Source organism: Lissotriton helveticus, chromosome 4_1 (assembly GCF_964261635.1).
Source record: "Lissotriton helveticus chromosome 4_1, aLisHel1.1, whole genome shotgun sequence".
In the NCBI taxonomy this organism is placed as follows: domain Eukaryota; kingdom Metazoa; phylum Chordata; class Amphibia; order Caudata; family Salamandridae; genus Lissotriton; species Lissotriton helveticus.
This window is the reverse complement of record NC_136063.1, coordinates 659,826,275-659,845,575: the sequence shown is the minus strand read 5'-3', so window position 1 is coordinate 659,845,575 and position 19,301 is coordinate 659,826,275. Positions and strand designations below refer to the sequence as shown.

Sequence of the window (19,301 nt, the reverse complement as noted above, 5' to 3'; positions counted from 1 at the left end):
ACTAAAAAGATGGTCTTTTTATTTGTTTAAATATAACTACAACATCCTATCAACAACTACCACAAGATAATAATTAAAAGAAATTATGAACTGCCTTATCCATGTGTACTTAGAAAGCTTTTAAATAAATTCAAAAAGTCACAAAGTAAACTTGCTAAAGACTTGATATGTTATTACCTACTAATAGATTCTAATACAATAAATAACACAATTTAACTTTCTTTTACAGATTATAGAAAATTCATCTACCAATCTACAACTAAACTAACAACATCTTCTACTACATTAAGTAAGTATACCCACTGTGTCTATTAATAATCAGAAAGTAAAAACAAACAACTATAAAACTAAATCATTTTTTTGTATTATTCTTTACCACAACTACAGAACATTAAAGAGTGAAAATCTACATATAAGAACAGAAAACATATAATTAGCAGGAAAACAACATTGGAAGTAAGTTTTTGCACTTTTTCCTTTTAACGTACACATGTCAAGAAATGTTTATCACTTTTACTAAAAAAAATATATATGTCTTCACAGATCTACCTTAGACATGGCAACAGGAGCTACTTTTATTACTTCTCAAAAAGGGAAAATAATGCTGAGCTACATGGGTTACACCTACACCCAAGAAAGAATCAAAGGGAATAAAACGTATTGGAAATGTAGTAAATATTACTCAACTGCATGCTATGGTAGAGCACAGACTGTTGATAACAATGTTGTAAATGTACATGAGCATAACCACCCACCCAATGTAACAGAAGTCGAAGTAAGAGAAGCACTAGAGACATTGAGAGAAGCTAGTACAGGCTCACAAGAAACAAGCACCACTATTTTGAAAAATGTTTTAAGCAAGGTGCCAGAACATGTCACAGGACAGTTACCTTCAATACCCAACTTGAAAAGATTAATTGCAAAAACAAAACGAGCTTCTGATCCAACTCCACCAGCACCTAAAACTTTTCAAGACATTATAATTTATCCTGAATATACTATTACACAAAATGAAGATACATTCTTAATGTATGATAACCACAGTCATGATAAAAGAATTTTACTTTTTGCAACAAATAGCAATTTGCAAAAACTAAAATCGTGTGAAACCTGGATGATGGACGGAACTTTTAAAGTATGTCCCAAACCTTTCTATCAACTTTACACCATCCATGGTGAGTACCAAGAAACAAATATCCCTTTAATTTATACACTGCTGCCAAATAAAACAAATGCTACCTACATAGAAATTTTAACAACTATCAAAGAATTTACTGATAATTACTATCCACAAAGAATAATAATAGACTTTGAAATAGCCATGATTCAAGCTATACTTAAAATATATCCTCACACATCAATACAAGGGTGTTATTATCACTACAACCAAAGTATATGGAGACACTTACAAAAATCTACTTTAAGCATTGAATATTCAACAAACAGTAACTTTGCTTATCAGATTAAAAAGTTAATAGCATTGGCATTTGTACCAACAACAGAAGTTGCTAACTATTACAATTTACTACTTGACAGCCCTTTCTACCGCACCAATGAGACAAAATTAACTCCCTTCTTAGACTATTTTGAAGATACCTGGGTGGGAAGATTACATCGTTCGGGCCACCGCAGACAACCTAAATTCCAAATTCCATGGTGGAATGTGTATGCTAGTACTATGGCACAGAAAGCCAAAACCAACAACGCGGTCGAAGGATGGCATAATGCCTTCCAAGCCACAATAGGAAGAACACAACCAACACTTCATAAACTAATCCAAAGCATCAAAAAAGAGCAAAGCTACCAAGAACTAAGAATAGAGCAATCTCTATCTAAAATCGGCCCTAAACTAAGTAAACAAACATTAAATATGTACGAATACCTACAGCAAAAAGTCAGAATGTACCCAAGTATTGAAGGTATTGAATACTTAGAATTAATAGCAAAATCTATCCTTTAACAAGCAACAAATAAAAACATTTCAAAAAATAAATAAAACAAACCTTTTTATTTAATGTAGTTACATTATGTCATGTAAAAATAAATGTAATCTATTATTACAAGACATAATAAAACGACATTAAACAAAATTGCACAATATAGCTCAATCCACCCCAATCTAAAATATAATAATAACTTAAGTGTTGTGCAGCTGTAGAATGTGTTCCAAAAAGATGGTTTCAAGACGAATAGAACATAAATAAATCCACATGGTTTAAAAAAATCCCCACAAAATGGAAAAAAACAACTGTTTTATAAGGGTCCCACGTAGCAATCCTCTCGAGAACGGAACCATAAAAAACGAGAAAAATAATAACGATAAAAACGCTCCAAAACCCCGAAAAATCAAGAAATGTAGTTAAACATTTAGCTGTATTTAACCAAAATTACGCGATAAAATCCCTCAGCTCACCAAAACGAACACCTGTAAATAAATACAAACAAAACTCACCCACAATAAAAACGAAAGCCACTAAGCCTAAACATAACATATAAAACATAGGAAAACACCTAAATTAATTCATTTACACAATACATAAACCTCAATTTCATAATAAATATCTTACAAAGTACGTTATCAATAAAGACCTTAAATAACACGTATTTTTCACATAAACTGTAAAGTACAACACATACCAACACTTACACAATACAACTAACTCTATAATGTCTTAAAATGTAGTTAAAAATAATGTAAAATAAACTTACATTCACCAACACGAAGCAGCTCCCAACCGCGAGGTTCCGTTTTCTGAATTGACCCAAACAACGATGTAGATAGACAAAAAAGTGAAGTTCAAAAATTAAAATGGCAGCACAATAAAAACTAAAATAGGACTAAATCCCCATAATTTAAACAAAAATAGAGATGAATAGCATTATTTTTTCCATGTATTGTAATAAATGTATTATTGTTTGTAAAGAACCTTTTGATTAATGTAAAATATACAATAATATTTTTAATATAATTATATATTAAATAATTATAGTATATTAAAAATATGTTTTTGATTGTTAATTTTTTTTATATGTATAACACTGAACACAATTTTATGTACATACTGTAGAAAAATACAATTACATGTAAATTAATTAACATATTACATTTTAATTTAAAAATGTTAAATTTAATATACTAATTAATGTAATATAACAATGTATATATGATAAAAATTGCAATGTAGAATGTAAACAAATATTTGAAAAAAGTGTATTAAAAAATATGAAAATGTTTGCATCAACAACTGAAAAGTATGAATAAAAAAAGTGTCCAAAACTATATTACCATTGTACTTAATAAATGTTGACACTTGTGATATATATGTAAAAATGTAAAAAATAATCATATATGTTTATTATTAAAAAAAATATAGCAAAATTATATATCATAATAATTGTAAAATATAAAAAAAAAATTAATTAATTTTTTTATAAAATATAAAATATAAAACATAACACATAGAAAATACTTAACAGTAAGCAAAAATAAATCACAATTTTAACTCCAATCCTACATAAGTCAGGTAAAGTGCTGGACAGGAAACAATAATATTTGTGATATTATAACACATAAACATCACTATATATATTAATAACCACTCTTATCTATTATACTACAAAATAGACTATTAAATTACAATCACACAATATTTTATTTAGAACATAACAATACCAAATTTTTTAACCAAAATTTAAAATTTCAAAAATCTAAATTTTTTAACAATTTAAAAAAAGTTTTAAAATGTTTAAAAATGTAACCCAAACTTTGTATATTTGTATTTTGACTCATTCTTAGCATATATTATAACAAATACACAAACATAAAATATTACACACTTGACTTATAATAATATAATTTAAAAAATAAATGTAAAATTTTTAATTTCAAATTTGAAATTAAAAATTTCAAATTTCAAATTTCAATTTTGAAATTTAAATATTGAAATTTCTAATTTCGTATTATTTATAGAATTTTTTTATTAAACACTATATAAAAAAATAACACTTAATTACCAAATTATTATATAATACATTCAATTTCAAATAAATTAAATACATTTTCGTATTTCAATTTATAATTTATTTTAATTTAATTTAAATTTTATTAAACATATTTTAATATACTACCCACCCTTATCCCCTATATCACCAACAACCCGCTATTAAATCTTTTTAAAAAACTATTCAATCAATAATTCAGTAATTTAAATTAAATTTAAAATTTCGCCTTTGAAAAAAATTTTATTTTACATTTTTCTAATTTTCTACCATTATGTACATATTATTTACACTACTTTTTTAAATTACTACCCACCCTTATCCCCTATAATACCAATAACCCGCTCCTAAAATATTTACTAATATTAAAAAAAAATTACATTTTTATCCCTATAATAATAAAAATAAACATTGAATTAATAATATTTAAACATAAAACACATTTTTCTACACTTATATTACACATTCAATTATTTTGTCGATATTATATTCAACGATATTTCTCTAAACGATATTCTATTCAACGATATTTTATTTTGACGATATTTTAGTCATTCTACAAAAACGATATTTACAACAACAATATTTACTACAACGATATTTTTTACAGTCGATATTCTTACCTCGATATTTATGCTAGTCGATATTATCCCGTCGATATTCCTGCTTTATACCGTACAGACAATAGATCTTAAGATTAGACAATGGGTTTGGGTTAAGACCTCAAAAAAGATTGCTAAAGTTAAAAACAAATTTAGTGATCCAATGAAAATTGTTAAAGTTATAAAAAAATACAGTGAAATTGGAAGATGGCAACATATGGCATGTGAGTCATATTGCTGTTGCAAGACATTGTAATGTTGTTATGAAACAAGCTCTTGGATGTAAATTAGTACCAGTGAAGGAAGTAGCCCATTTAGGGTCACTCGATCACTCACGACCACCTCTCAGCCTTCCATACCAAATGAATAGTCGGTCAGACAGTAGAGGATACAAACCAATATACATTTATTCAGGTACACTCGAGCGGAGCCCTATCTGCCCAGTCGCCTAGGAGTGCTGCAGAGGGACTGACATCTGCAAACATAGAGATACATTAAGTACATTTCAGAACCAATAGAGGCACGCCCATAATGGAATTTTCCAGGCAGATACAGCTAAAACAAAGAGTTACAGGAGGATAAGTTTTGATTCTGAGACCGGGCAGACATTATCTACAAATCAAGGTAGTTCTGGCTGTGCCAGCCACCGGACTAGTTGGAGCAGGCCTCTATGTAGTGGGAAAGGTAGCTCTAGCAAGAACAGTGTATTCATTAGGTAAGCAAGACCCAACCTTGAAGAGACAAAAAGCATCAGAAACCAATTTTTCAGAAAGGCAAGGATTAGTTTCGTTCATGACTTAAAATGGCGGCCAAACACAAAATGGCTGTACAGCGTGTATTATATTATACTGTATTTTATTGTATTGTAGACAAAAGCAAAAACGTGTTGATAGAAACCAAATGTAAAAAAAATCCCATATGTGTAGTACATTTTACCAAATGTTTTTATCTCCTTCAACCATTGCAGCAATAAATACATATAGGGGCCGATTCCGATTCGGGAAAAACCACTCTGAATAGCCGTATGGAGCGTTTTTCCCGTACAAATCGTACCCTGCAACCTCCCCCGTACGTACGATGAAGTACGGTTTGTACCAGGAGCAGGACTCCATACGGATCGTACAAAGACCGTACGACTCTAATCTACGTACGATTCTCCCTCGGAACCTGCTGTACGTGACATTTGTACGGTTCGAAGCAGGTTTTTCCAACCCAGCAAGTACGATTTGTGTCGGGTACAACGCTTTTTTTACGGGAGCCCAAAACGTTCGGAGAAGCAGAGTATGCCTCGAAACAGGTATGGAATGCCCCCCCGGGTATGGTGCGTACACCCCATGTCAGCAGGGGTACGGTTCGTACCCCTGCGATCATGGGGTGTACGCACCGTACGGTGTGTATGTGATTGTGTGGTTGTCCGTACGAATCGCCCTTATCTGACGTGGACTGTACGAATTGCGTCCTCATACCCCGGTCCAGATCGTACTCGTCGGGTCGTACGGCAGGTTTACGAATCGTACGGAGAGGGCTCCGGATACGATTCGGACGGACACTTTTTTTCCCGGATCGTAATCGGCCCCATATTGTAGGTTACTGCTTCCCCTATGTTGAAGAGATACCCATAACACAATTGTTATTCACAAAAGACAGTTCTAATTTCACTAGATCCCAAATAGAGGCAAAGGAGGTTCAAATGTACTCCAGGCCAAACCCTAGTGTAAGTCAAGCACTAAGCGTTGCCAAACATTGGTTCCGCAACAGGCTTTCATTTACCATTATTTACCACAGTTTTTTCCTTGAATTTCAATTTTTCTCACATCATTGTGTGTAAGGCTGACATTGTTGAAATGGTTTACTTTATTTAAAAGTCAATAACCCCCTACTACATTGTGTTTAAATCTACATTATTTTTCAAATATTTCTTCAAATGTTTTACATTTATTCTATGAAAACTCATTACTACATATATGTCTCAGTCAACTCTGGGTGGTGGACTCCGCTCCGTTTGCAGAGGTTGCGGACTTTTTACCATTCCGTGCTCGGCTTGGAACTTGAAGTTTGGCAAAAACTCCGGTACCGCCACGTAGCGGAGTTTGCCACTGCCACTCCTACTGATCAGCACTATTTAATATGGACTCGCTATGACACTTCTGCCCTCATCAGCTTTGATGGCGCTATCAATCGGAGAGAGCCACTTATGCTTGTTTGGGTCATAATAACTGAGCTTGTTCCACCTTTTGCACGTACTCTCTTGGGCAATACTTCCTCGGGCAGCTACTCCGCACCCACTGCCACTCTAGCCACCCTCCTCTACCTGTTGCCGCCACAGCAGAATGTCTCACCTGTGTGCTTGGTGGCGCTTTAGGGTGTTGTGTTGTACCGAAGGCTCCCCTGCACTCCTTGGAAGTGGGGAAGGTTTCTAACCGTGGCACGCTACCCAAAGTAAAGGTGGGCCAGGCCTTCAGACACAACCCACTCAAAGGAATGGGTCAGTTAAAGTAAGAACTATTTAATCACCGGTCCATAACTCTAATGAAAGACATTAAAATATAGATTTCTTGGTGTTCGTGGTGGGGCATTTATAACACAGGGTATTTCTGGTGCACTAATTTTGAAACAAGATGCTAATTTAATTTAAAAAAGTGAAATTTGTATCCCGCCTCTGCAGTTGGTACGTAATTGAAACTAATGTATGTGTGTATTGGAGATTTAGGACCAGCAGGAGCTGCAGGGTAAACTAGTATGCCTTTCTCTTCAATGCGTTATGTCATACACAGCATCTGTTTTAAATAGTGAGAATGTAGGTTTGATACTGCACACAACGTGGACGTCATGATGAGGCAACAGCGCAGTGAGCAGCCAAGTACTAAGTGGCCCTGTGCCCTGTCCTGCTATTGTTGTTGCGCTCCAGGGCTCAGCTGTTGCAATGTTGGAGTTTTTTTCCCTTGTGTTGGGTGACATGCTTGCCTGTAGAGTTGGGTTTAGAATATATCAGCTTTCTCAAGTACGCAGTGAAATAAAAGTGCACACACTCGCACATACACGCCGATATCACCTGTGGCATTAGCTTTCTAAGCGCTTGCTTCCCCGTGATTGTGCTACGGGGAGGGAGGACACCACTTCCGGTCTCGCTGAGCGGTTAGCGCTCTAGCGGCCAGGGCTGACTGGGCTATTTAGGCTGAGCATTTCTTTTCCGGGCTGCGGTAGGGGGACAGTGGCAATGTTTCCCGGACCCGCTGGCTCGCCTGGGATTATCAGCCTGCATAATCAGCCTTGTGCGTGTTGCGACAAATGCGAATTTTAAACGTAGGAAATTGTGGAAATTGTTTTAAATTTTGACATCTGTGACATTAGAAATTTAAAAGTGCACACACTCGCACATACACGCCGATATCACCTGTGGCATTAGCTTTCTAAGCGCTTGCTTCCCCGTGATTGTGCTACGGGGAGGGAGGACACCACTTCCGGTCTCGCTGAGCGGTTAGCGCTCTAGCGGCCAGGGCTGACGGGGCTATTTAGGCTGAGCATTTCTTTTCCGCGCTGCGGTAGGGGGACAGTGGCAGTGTTTCCCGGACCCGCTGGCTCGCCTGGGATTATCAGCCTGCATAATCAGCCTTGTGCGTGTTGCGACAAATGCGAATTTTAAACGTAGGAAATTGTGGAAATTGTTTTAAATTTTGACATCTGTGACATTAGAAATTTAAAAGTGCACACACTCGCACATACACGCCGATATCACCTGTGGCATTAGCTTTCTAAGCGCTTGCTTCCCCGTGATTGTGCTACGGGGAGGGAGGACACCACTTCCGGTCTCGCTGAGCGGTTAGCGCTCTAGCGGCCAGGGCTGACGGGGCTATTTAGGCTGAGCATTTCTTTTCCGCGCTGCGGTAGGGGGACAGTGGCAGTGTTTCCCGGACCCGCTGGCTCGCCTGGGATTATCAGCCTGCATAATCAGCCTTGTGCGTGTTGCGACAAATGCGAATTTTAAACGTAGGAAATTGTGGAAATTGCTTTAAATTTTGACATCTGTGACATTAGAAATTTAAAAGTGCACACACTCGCACATACACGCCGATATCACCTGTGGCATTAGCTTTCTAAGCGCTTGCTTCCCCGTGATTGTGCTACGGGGAGGGAGGACACCACTTCCGGTCTCGCTGAGCGGTTAGCGCTCTAGCGGCCAGGGCTGACGGGGCTATTTAGCCCTCGCCCCCTCCTGAGCGCGCAGCGATCGCGCGCAGGAGAGCCGAAGACAACGCCGAAGACTAGCCAAAGAGTGGCCCGTCTGCGCCCGTCCGCGACAGGACGGGGCCAGGGGTCAGCCACTCTGCCCCTGCGCATCATGAACGGGCCCATGACTGTTCCTAGCATCAGGTATTTACCTCATACCCTTCTTGCCCTACAACCCCAGGGCAAATATAGATGCACTAATAGAACACCAATATGTCCTGATGGTCCCTTCTCCTGCATCATATGCGGATTCCAAGCCACTCACTCCAACATCACTGTTGGATACCTCAGTAACAATATAGATACCCAGGGAGGCTGGAAAAGCTTTCTGTTAAATGTAAGATCCCTCCCAAAGCATTATATGCAACTTTGGGATTCTATACATAGCATTCAGCCTGAGATCTGTTTCTTAACTGAAACTTGGCTTAAACCCCATACTATCCCCACTATCACCTTAGGGATACCTATGGGGTATAAAATCCTTCGTCAAGACCGCCCTGAGAAAGTAGGAGGCGGGATCGCCATAATATATAAAGATATGCTGAATATTACGGTTTTAGAACAAGTAATGCTACCCACCATGGAAGTAGTGATCTTTCATTTAAAAATCAGCCCTAAGGTACACTGGAAAGGGGCATTAGTCTATCGCCCGCCCGGACCCAATGCTGGGTTTTCCCTCGCTCTAACCGAACTTTTAGCTCCCTACATGAAAGCAAATGAAAATTTTATGTTACTTGGAGATTTTAATTTTCACATTGATATTGCTGATTATCCTGATACGAAAGCATTTTTGACAGATCTTGCTCTATTAGGCCTACATCTTCGAAATAGTGGACCTACTCATTCAGGTGGTCACACCCTGGATTTGATTTTCACTACCCATCCTAATGTTTACTGTCATCCCCCTAAACACATTTATTGGTCCGATCATAAAATGTTAGATTTTTCCCTGCTTTGCCTACCTAAACCAACAAATTACTCTGCTACGCAGTCCATTAAGCATAGACCATGGCATAAAGTCACTCCTGCCAGGTTTACACAAATCTGGAAAGAGCCAGCACTCTTAAATTCAGATAACATCAACACTGCTCTCTCCAAGTTTAACTCCACACTGATGACAGCCATTGACACTCTGGCTCCTCAGAAAATTGTCAAAAAACCTACCATAGCCAAAAGGGAAACATGGTACACTGAGGCCCTCAAAGTAGAAAAGCAGGGGTGTAGGAAGTTGGAGAAACTTTGGAGACGGAAACGTAATGGGGAAGATAAAGACCGATATCTGGTGGCTATGACCGCCTATTATAAAAACATCAAAAAAGCGAGGAAAATAAGCCTTACCTCTCAAATTGCAGAGGCGGGCAATTCTACTAGGAAGCTATTTAAAATCATACAGGCCTTCACCAACCCTGTGATATGTGAGAGTCCAGATATTTTCACTCAAGATCTCTGTAATGAAATATCTCAGTTTTTCGAGGATAAAATAGAAGGGATATACAAGAAAATCATCTCAGTCTCAGGTCCCTTGGATGTTGAGGTCTTTGAAATCTCCCCTATGGTGACTCCTGGGAAAACCCTTCATGCAATCCCTGAAATAACTATCAAAGATCTGACTGCACTTATCAACAAAATGAATGAGATATTAGGCCCCTCAATTAAAAAATTGTTGAACCTCTCCTTTGCCGAGGGACAACTCCCACAATCCTGGAAAGAAGCGGTAGTGAACCCTATACGCAAAAACTCCACCTTGCCCTGGTCAGAGCTCTCCAACCTCCGCCCTATCTCTCTCCTCCCTTTCATTAGCAAACTGGCAGAGAAACACGTTAATACCATCATTTCCAGCTTTATCGAGGCGACAGGGGGCCTGGACCAATCTCAATCTGGGTTCAGGCCCAACCACAACCACTGAATCGGCCCTTCTCTCTGTGACTGATAAGATCAAAATGTCACAGGATAGAGGAGGCTCTATGATTCTAGTGCTGTTGGACCTGTCCGCGGCCTTTGATACCGTGTCCCATAACATCCTTCTCAGCCGTTTGCAGGGAGTAGGAATTGGAGGCTTAGCACTATCATGGTTGGAGAGCTTTCTTTCCGGGAGGTCACAATCTATCAGCTTGGGCCCCTATCGTTCCACCTCGAGGGCGCTCACGAAGGGGGTGCCACAAGGCTCATGCCTTAGCCCTACATTGTTTAATGTATATGTGGCCCCCCTTGCTGAGATTGTGAGGAAGTATGGGTTCACTCCAGTTTCCTATGCTGATGACACCCAGCTCCTCTACCCTTTCAGCTCCCTTGGCCCTAAAGTCAAGGAGAACTTTGCTGAGGGTATGAGGGCAGTGTCACATTGGATGGCTGTAAATTGCCTCCAATGTAACGTGGGAAAAACAGAGGTTATGCTCTTTGGCAAGGCGAGTCTCCTCTGGTCCCCAGACTGGTGGCCATTAGATCTGGGCCCAGTACCCTCCTCAAAACCTCATGTTAAAAATCTAGGGGTGAAGTTGGACCAAAAATTGACCTTAAAGGAACACACCAACTACATCGCAGGGCTGTGTTTCCAAACCATCGGCCTTCTCAGACGTGTCTTCCCGTATCTTCCTGCCACCTATAGGAAGACACTTGTACAGGCCCTGGTTACTAGCCGCCTGGACTACTGCAACGGCCTGCTGACTCTAGCGAATGCAGATGCAGTGGGTCGTTTGCAGGTAGTCCAGAACACAGCGGCGAGATTGGTCATGAGTGTACCGGCCAGGACTCCCTCTAAGCCCTTGTTGGAAGAGCTGCATTGGCTCCCGATGCGGCAGCGTATCAATTTTAAGATATGCTGTACGGTCCACAAGTGCTTATATGGGGTTAGCCCTAAATACCTATCACAATCTCTGGAGTTGTACCAACCTGGCCGGTCACTCCGTTCAAGCAATCAAGCCCTCTTAAAACCACCTGTAACAAAAAAATCCAGACAAGGAGACCGTGCATTCTCCTCGGTTGGTCCTGCCTTATGGAATAAACTCCCTACTGATGTTAGAATGACTACCAACCACCTGTCTTTTAGAAAGGCACTAAAAACCCTCCTTTTCCAAGAAGCTTTTCGGTCCCTTTAATATCTTGTCTCACATAACCTGATGATCCTATGGTTGGCAAAGCGCGGAGATACCCTTACGGGATTGAATCCAGCGCGATATAAGAAACTAAATAAATAAATACATACATGGATGAATTTAAATTACGGGCGAGCGGAGCGGAACTCCGCAGAATTTCACAGGGTTTTTCTATTAAAGCGGATTTCCGCGGAGTACAACTCCATCCACCCTTACACTCCATTTCTGAAAAAATATCCTGTCTTTGAAGGCCTGCTTTAAAATATTGTGAATCATGGCAGACTAATTTGAAGATTAGTTGAAATAAGTTTACCAATGTAACAAATATTTGGTTTACCTTACACAATATAATGTCAAAGGGTAGTCAAAGTATTCACAATGTCAATCTTTATCTTATTTATCGATGTAACATCACTGAAATGTATGTGTACATATATATGAAGTAATTGACATATGCATTCTACTCATCATTTCTTTTTTTCTTTTTTGCGCTCATTGTTTTTCAGTGGACAGAGCTGGCCAACAACCATCAGAGCAGCACCCTCGATGAAGGACAAGATCCTGGACTGCCAAGCGGGCATCAGAGTTGGAATGAGAAGGTGAAAGTTTCTACAAGCAGTGAACGTGCACCTGCTCAAAGGCAAACTCACTCGATCACCAAAAGACTCCAGGTGGAAGCTGTCATGCCCAGTATGGGGATAGGGGTTCTGGACACCACTATTCAGGACAAGGTGGACAATGGGGCTCCTCCTGGTTTAGAATAATGATGTCAAAGGTCAGGCCCCAGTAATATCTGCGCCTGCAACCGCGACCTTCTTAACTACAGGTGCTAGCCCCATGATCAACATTCTGCTCCTCCAACTCAAGTGCCCCCTGAAACAGCAGGAGCAGTTCCAGGGAGAGATTAGGCTCTGACACCCTGGAGCATTCATGTGCTACCCACACCATTCTACCTGACTTTGTCGCAATAACTACTTTCATGGAGCCAATGAGGCCCATGTCTGATGTTCAGCTAGTGCTCTCCCTGAATGTCTGGGAGTTGATAGTGAGGCGAAAGTACTCAGGGAGAAAGTAACTAAACAAAATGTAAATCTCCTTACTTCTTTGATTTCAGCATTACATCTCTTCTGCCCCAACAACCACCCCCACCTCTAGTCAATTCTTCCAGGTCATTAGTGCAGTTGTTTCTCTCTCAACTCTTGTGTATCAGATTTACAATATCATTACTAAACATACTACAAAATGCTATTCAAAAACCTATGAGCAGAGGTCGGCACCTCTGTCCATCCTTCTATGTGTGGAGATCTCCACCAGGAATGAGGAGATCTCTGCACACATATGCTACATTTTAGTCGTAAATGTGGGAGGGACATGGCATGGTTGGAAAGGCGGGAATATTTACGACTAAAGGTGAAGGGCTCAGGCAGGAGTAAGGAGGTGTTATGGGAGGGTTTAACAGGGGCTTAGGAAGGGTATAGTAGGAGCACATTATGGGCAGATCCAGACCCGAATTTCAGAGTGAGCTTACAGGTTAGCCAATAGAGGGTAACACTTCAAGAAATAGGGCAGAGCTATCCTTACAGCCCATACATGAAAATAGAGTCATAAATTGTGCATTTTAAACATTGGTTAAACCTCATACAGTTACAGAAAACATGTTTTAGCGGATTTGACAATGTTTATAGGCTTCTAACAGATGCTTGAAAAGGGGAATTGGTGATTTAACATCTAAAATGCAGGCTCTACAGATTTCAATACAAAGCACTTTAGAACCAGTTTTCACAGTTATTTCAAGACAAGGACCCTTTTTGCCAAGTCTCCGAAAATTCCTTCTGTGAAATGACAACGAGTTCATAAAATATTTTTACTTCCATCTTCAGAAATACACTACTCTCTGACTGTTGACCAAAGGGATGTTTTCAGTCTGCTTTTTGGGACATTGCAACATAAGCTTGTTTGAGGCCACACACATGCACAGATCTTAGAATATTGCTCCTAGCAGGTTAACACTCCGGATTTCTCAATGTGTGACTGGCAAGTTTCAGGTTTGATTCTTAATGCATTTTCCATTCCTCCTGAGATTAAACGAGTGAGTGCTAATCAGCTGGCAAAATTTCTACCTGGTAATTAATCTGCCAGGAATCTGCGCTATTCCCAATAAAAATAAAATCCTTGTTCTTAGCACCCCACATGGAACAGTTCTCACATGAGATGTCAGAGCAGCACCTATGCAGTAAATCACTAGGTCTAAAGTACTGGCAAAAAGTAGCTGCCTTGAAATAACTTTGCAAAGACCGGTATTCTAGCATGAAAAAGACAAGAATTCCTCAAAGCTCCGAACAAAGAATGTGTGGCTGATGGGTAATTCTGTGCAAACAAGGAGTGTCTCTTAGTAGCATAATAACAACAGTGCTTTCATGATGGCCCAAGCACAAAGTGTGAAATCTACAAAAATATAAATGTTTTAAAAAAAAGAAAATCCTGTAGGGACAATGTGCATTATAACTCAAAACTTTGTTACATATTTCTCCAAACTTCCTTTGCGAAGAATGACCACATTCATTATAATGGTTGTTCACAAATGCCTATAATAATTATAGCAATTAGCCTGGCTGGTTAGAGAAAGAGACACTCTTGAATGGGGTTACATGTTTGCAATTGTAACAATGGAGCAAGTAGTGAACAAAGTAGCATTTTCATTGTGCAACACTTTTTTGCACTAGAATCTGTTATACGCTATATTAAAATTAAGCTTTTTTTAACAGACCCAGCCTAAGGTTGAAAGCGTAATAAGGTTTTACAAGCATTTTGCTGTTGAACTACACTACCTTTAAGAGGCAGGACAATGCCTACACAAGGGAAGTGTGGGTGTGCTGTATCTGCATGGACACCATGCTAGAGAAAAAAACACACAAGGCATACATTAAAGCAAATTCTACATCCATCTACAATGCACTCTGAGAACCTGATCATACTTGCCTTTGGCGGAAGAGGTATGTCTCTGGCTAGACATAAATTATGTTTTCATGTTTTGCATATGTAGGTTTTCCAATATATTTAATGTTTGACCTTAGGCCCTAAACACGGGGCCGATGGAAACTTTAGAAGAAATTGGGCAGAAATGGCAGCAGACAACTTTGCTATGCCTCAGGTGACAATGCTCCATCATCAAAGGGCAAGATCCACAATCAATCATTTCTGCCCAATTTCTTCTAAAGTTTCCATTGGCCCTGTGTTTAGGACCTACGGTCAAACATTAAATATATTGGAAAACTTACATTCGAAACAGAGGAAGCAATGAAAGAGAAGGACCCCACTAGCCCCAACTCCGAGCCTGTCTAAATCAGGTGATTGATAGAAGGAGGGTAGAGCCACAATGAGGGGCTCGTTTAGATACAGAGGCAAACACTTTAGCAGCATATGGATTGTTTCAAAATAAGCTTTGTAGTCAAAGCGGACTAACTTAAAATGGATCCTTTGGCCCTGTATGGATATTATCAGGATAGAGGCACAAAGACAGATTTGGATACTAGGGCCATAAATTGAGGTTATGTGGCGTTTGAGCTATAATTAGTGCACATGGTAATTACAGTTAACCTAGCGAGTCTGAGATACTTAACGGGTAACATAATTAACTTCTCCTGAGTTCCTCATCTCAGAATGAAGCCTAATAGATGGAATTAGTGGTTACCACACAGATTCCTACATGTTTTGCATTTATATCTTAGCATATTATCCTCAACCTTTTCCCCGGGAAAATCTGTCAGGAGAAAATTGCAGAATGTGGTAACTGATGAACAATTCATAATTCTTACCTTTGTGCAAACATTCATCTGTGCCTGGATTGAAATTTTAAACACAAATTTTAATAAAAGTTTTATTAAAATATGTGTGTTTATAAAAGACAGAAATATGTTATGTCAATAGTAATTTGCATAGCACTGTTTTAGCCATTATTAGAGACTTTCAGTGCTGTACAGTTCAAGTATGTTGTATTGCATTGTACTTGTAGTACATTACTTCATACTCCTAACGAAGTGCCAAATTGCCTTTTCAGACAAGTAGCACACTACTCTGTGACTATATGGGGTAGTTCACTCTAAGGCCCCGATAACTTTTTGTCCACATAAGGAATCCACGCCAAATTTGTGTCTTTTTTCCCAACATTCTGAGGATTTTAAAGTAATTTTGGGTTCCTGGAGAATTTTTCATCCTAAATAATACCAATGATATTTCCTTCCAAACTATCTTGGACTCTTTTAAGGCAGAAGCTCAGAGATGTATTATTAATTTTGTCTTGCAGTAAAAGAAATCTATGGAAGCCCAATCTACCCAGCTTCTTGACAAAATAAAAAACTTGAATACACTTTTTGTAATTCTAAAAATTATATTCTTTACAAGAATTATAAGATGCTAAATTTACTTTCAATCACTAAACACCAACTCTGCTTCCACTATTAAAAAACAATGCAAGATATTATGGTGGCCAAAATAAGAATGGGAAAATGCTTGCTAATTACCATAAAAGTAAAAAAAGACCGCCCACATTTTTTATCCCTGATTAATAATAATTGCGATATTATTCTTAAGGAGAAAGCCATTTTAAATGAGTTTGTTAAATTTTACACAACGTTGTCCACCCAAGAATCGCAACCTTTCATCTCAAATAGTTCCACATTTTTCCAATCTATTAAATCTCCCCAATCTCAGCATATCAAATCGATTTTACTTACTTGGAAGAATAATCTCATTAATTGAAATCACTAAAGCAGTCTCCACCATCATTTATTAATTGCTCCTGTAAATTTGAATCATTTTTCCAAGCATACTGATTCATCCTGTTGGACCTGTATTTACTCTAAAGCAGATTTGAAACACAAGCTATTGAAATCCCTCCCATTTTTTCTATTCAGGACACAGGTATGGCACCAAATTACAAGCTTTTTAAAGTAAATATACCCTTTCATTCTCTAATATTTTTCTAGGTAGTATTGCCCCATAATGGAGTACATTAGCCCAAGCCCATACATTGATTGACCTACTACTAGCTGTAGCTCCCCACTGAATAACATCCAATTAGAAACATGCTCATGATATCACCTTTCAATTGTGGTGATGTGCTGTATGTTTAAATCACAGACTTTACACTAATTATGTTTACCTAATTTCCTTAGCTATAAAGTGAAATGTATTGTGGATTACAGTTACTTATTTTCTATTAAAGTCTAGTTTACTTGCTAGTACACAAATCCTAATTACCTCTGAAGTATGAAAGCTGCCTTAAAATTACTGCGCTCTAAGTTTCCTCTGTTTCTTTCTTATAGAACTTGTTATTATATTGGATACTGTTTTATTGTTTATAATATGCCTACAGTTATTACATATCATATATGTTCTGTATTGCTTTCTATATTGCACTGATGGGATTCTCCCCCTCTCTTTCCTTTCCTCCCTACCCTCATTTTCTGCCTTTTAATGCTGTTTTATGTCACATTATTACTTTGTTCACAGCAGTTAGGATACATTATTCTTCATACTATTAAGAATCTGAGTAATGTTTCATTCTTATTTACTATATTTTCATATTTTTTTACAGTATTCGTTGTACCTCCTTAATGTTTTCTTTTCACCATTATGTACTGTGTGTAATCCTTTAATAAACTTAAACTTAAAAAATTAAGAGGTTAGTTGGTTTATCCAGTGGCTTTTAAAAAGGGTAAGTAGAGGTAAGTAGTGATGGTTTTGTTAGATGGGAAAGGTAGTTATTTGCAAGCTGGGTGCTTCTGGATTGGGTCGGGGAGAGGAATGGCCTAGAGGCAGCATGTGGTTTTAAGGGATTGGAAGTAAAGGGGGGGGTGTGGATAAGATTAGAGGAATATGAGACAAATGTTGAAGTGAAAATGTTTGAGAGATCAGTGGTTGTCAGTATGATATGGGTGAAACATGAGGGTTCAAGGAGAGATTGAATAGTCCAGGTAAGTTGATGGGGTTAGGTGTGTAGAAAGTACATCAACATATCAACATTCAAAAGTACACAGATTTGATCTGTTCAACGCCAGAGGCAAAGGAATCAATGGACTATAGATATGTCGAGAATTTTGAGTGTTATCAATTTAAACCATTTAAGGGGGTGCATATAGATTCCTTGCACAAACAGCAAGGGGCTTATTTATTGGATTGGTGGTGCAGGGCAGTGAAGCAAGTTCCCTTGCTGCGTTGCCCTGCGTTACAGAGAAAGGGAAAGAATACACCGTAATTATACAATACAGTGCATTCCTGTCCTTTCCTTTTGCACTGGTGCTGTTTGGGCAATCTAGCACCAACACAAGCATCCTTGCACCATAGTGCAAGTGCCTGTGTTGTCAGTGGGATTGTTTGTGTGCAGGAAGGGGCACCCTCCTGCACAAAATCAATCCATAGAGGCGTTTTCCTCTTTCTATATGTGCTGCAAAATGCAGCACACATAGAAAGAGGGAAACAAGAGGAGAAATAAAGAAATTTCTCCTCTTTACACCTCATCTCGGGAGCCATAAGATTATCACATATTCCCAGGATTACAATTCCTAAAACTGGGAATGCATCAAAACCCATGGGAGCTGAGTGGGAACACCCAGCGCAATACCCATGGAATGCCTCCCTTGCGCAGAGTAAGGCAACACAGCGATTTCCACTGTCTTGCCTTACTCCATATTTATGAGTCTATTCAAAGCCATACAAAGTGGCTTTGTGTGGCCTCATAAATATGATTTGTTGGTTTGTACCTCCATTGCTTCACAAAAAGGATGCTAAGCTTCGCAATGGGCTCAGAAATTTGCCCCTAAGTGTCTGATTATGAAATGGAGGTTTGATTAATTGAATCAAAGTAAAGGATTTCATTGAACACAGATTGAAATAAGGAATTGGGACAGTAGAAAATACAGACGATCCAATTTGAAAAAAGTCCAGCAAGAGGCAGGTAGCTTGACAAAATATGCCCCATGATGAGTATGTTAGGTTCATTGATACAGAATAGAAAATATATCATGATTGTAAGTCAGGAGATATTTCTAGTTGCATTAGAGAGTGCAATGGGATATATCCTCACACATTACCATGTCCAATTAATTCATAACAAACATTGTGTAATCAATGTCATATAGTATGCAATTTTATGATATTGAGTTAAAGTTTCAATTGTATTGTTGGCATTTTCTCTGCATTTGAGGTTGTGAGATTAGTGTGGCTTCGTATTGAATCTGTTGAACACCAATGAACTGCCATACCTTTTAGAATATTAATTCGAATGTATGTGCTAGGTCTTACAATTTGACATACACAAAATTGCCCCCTTTCTCAATGAGTTAATATGTAGAGACTGAATAAACAAAATCGTTAAATCTAG

At 38.4% G+C, this 19,301-nt stretch overlaps 1 long non-coding RNA gene across 1 annotated transcript in view; it reads left to right on the top strand.

The window, feature by feature from the left end:
* Window positions 1-17,600, top strand: part of LOC144827283 (uncharacterized) — a 90,741-nt gene extending 73,141 nt beyond the window's left edge. Inside the window, exon 2 of the long non-coding RNA XR_013610115.1 lies at window positions 12,427-17,600. This is a non-coding gene — a long non-coding RNA (uncharacterized LOC144827283). The remainder of the gene's footprint in view (window positions 1-12,426) is intronic.
* Window positions 17,601-19,301: the final 1,701 nt, after the last annotated feature.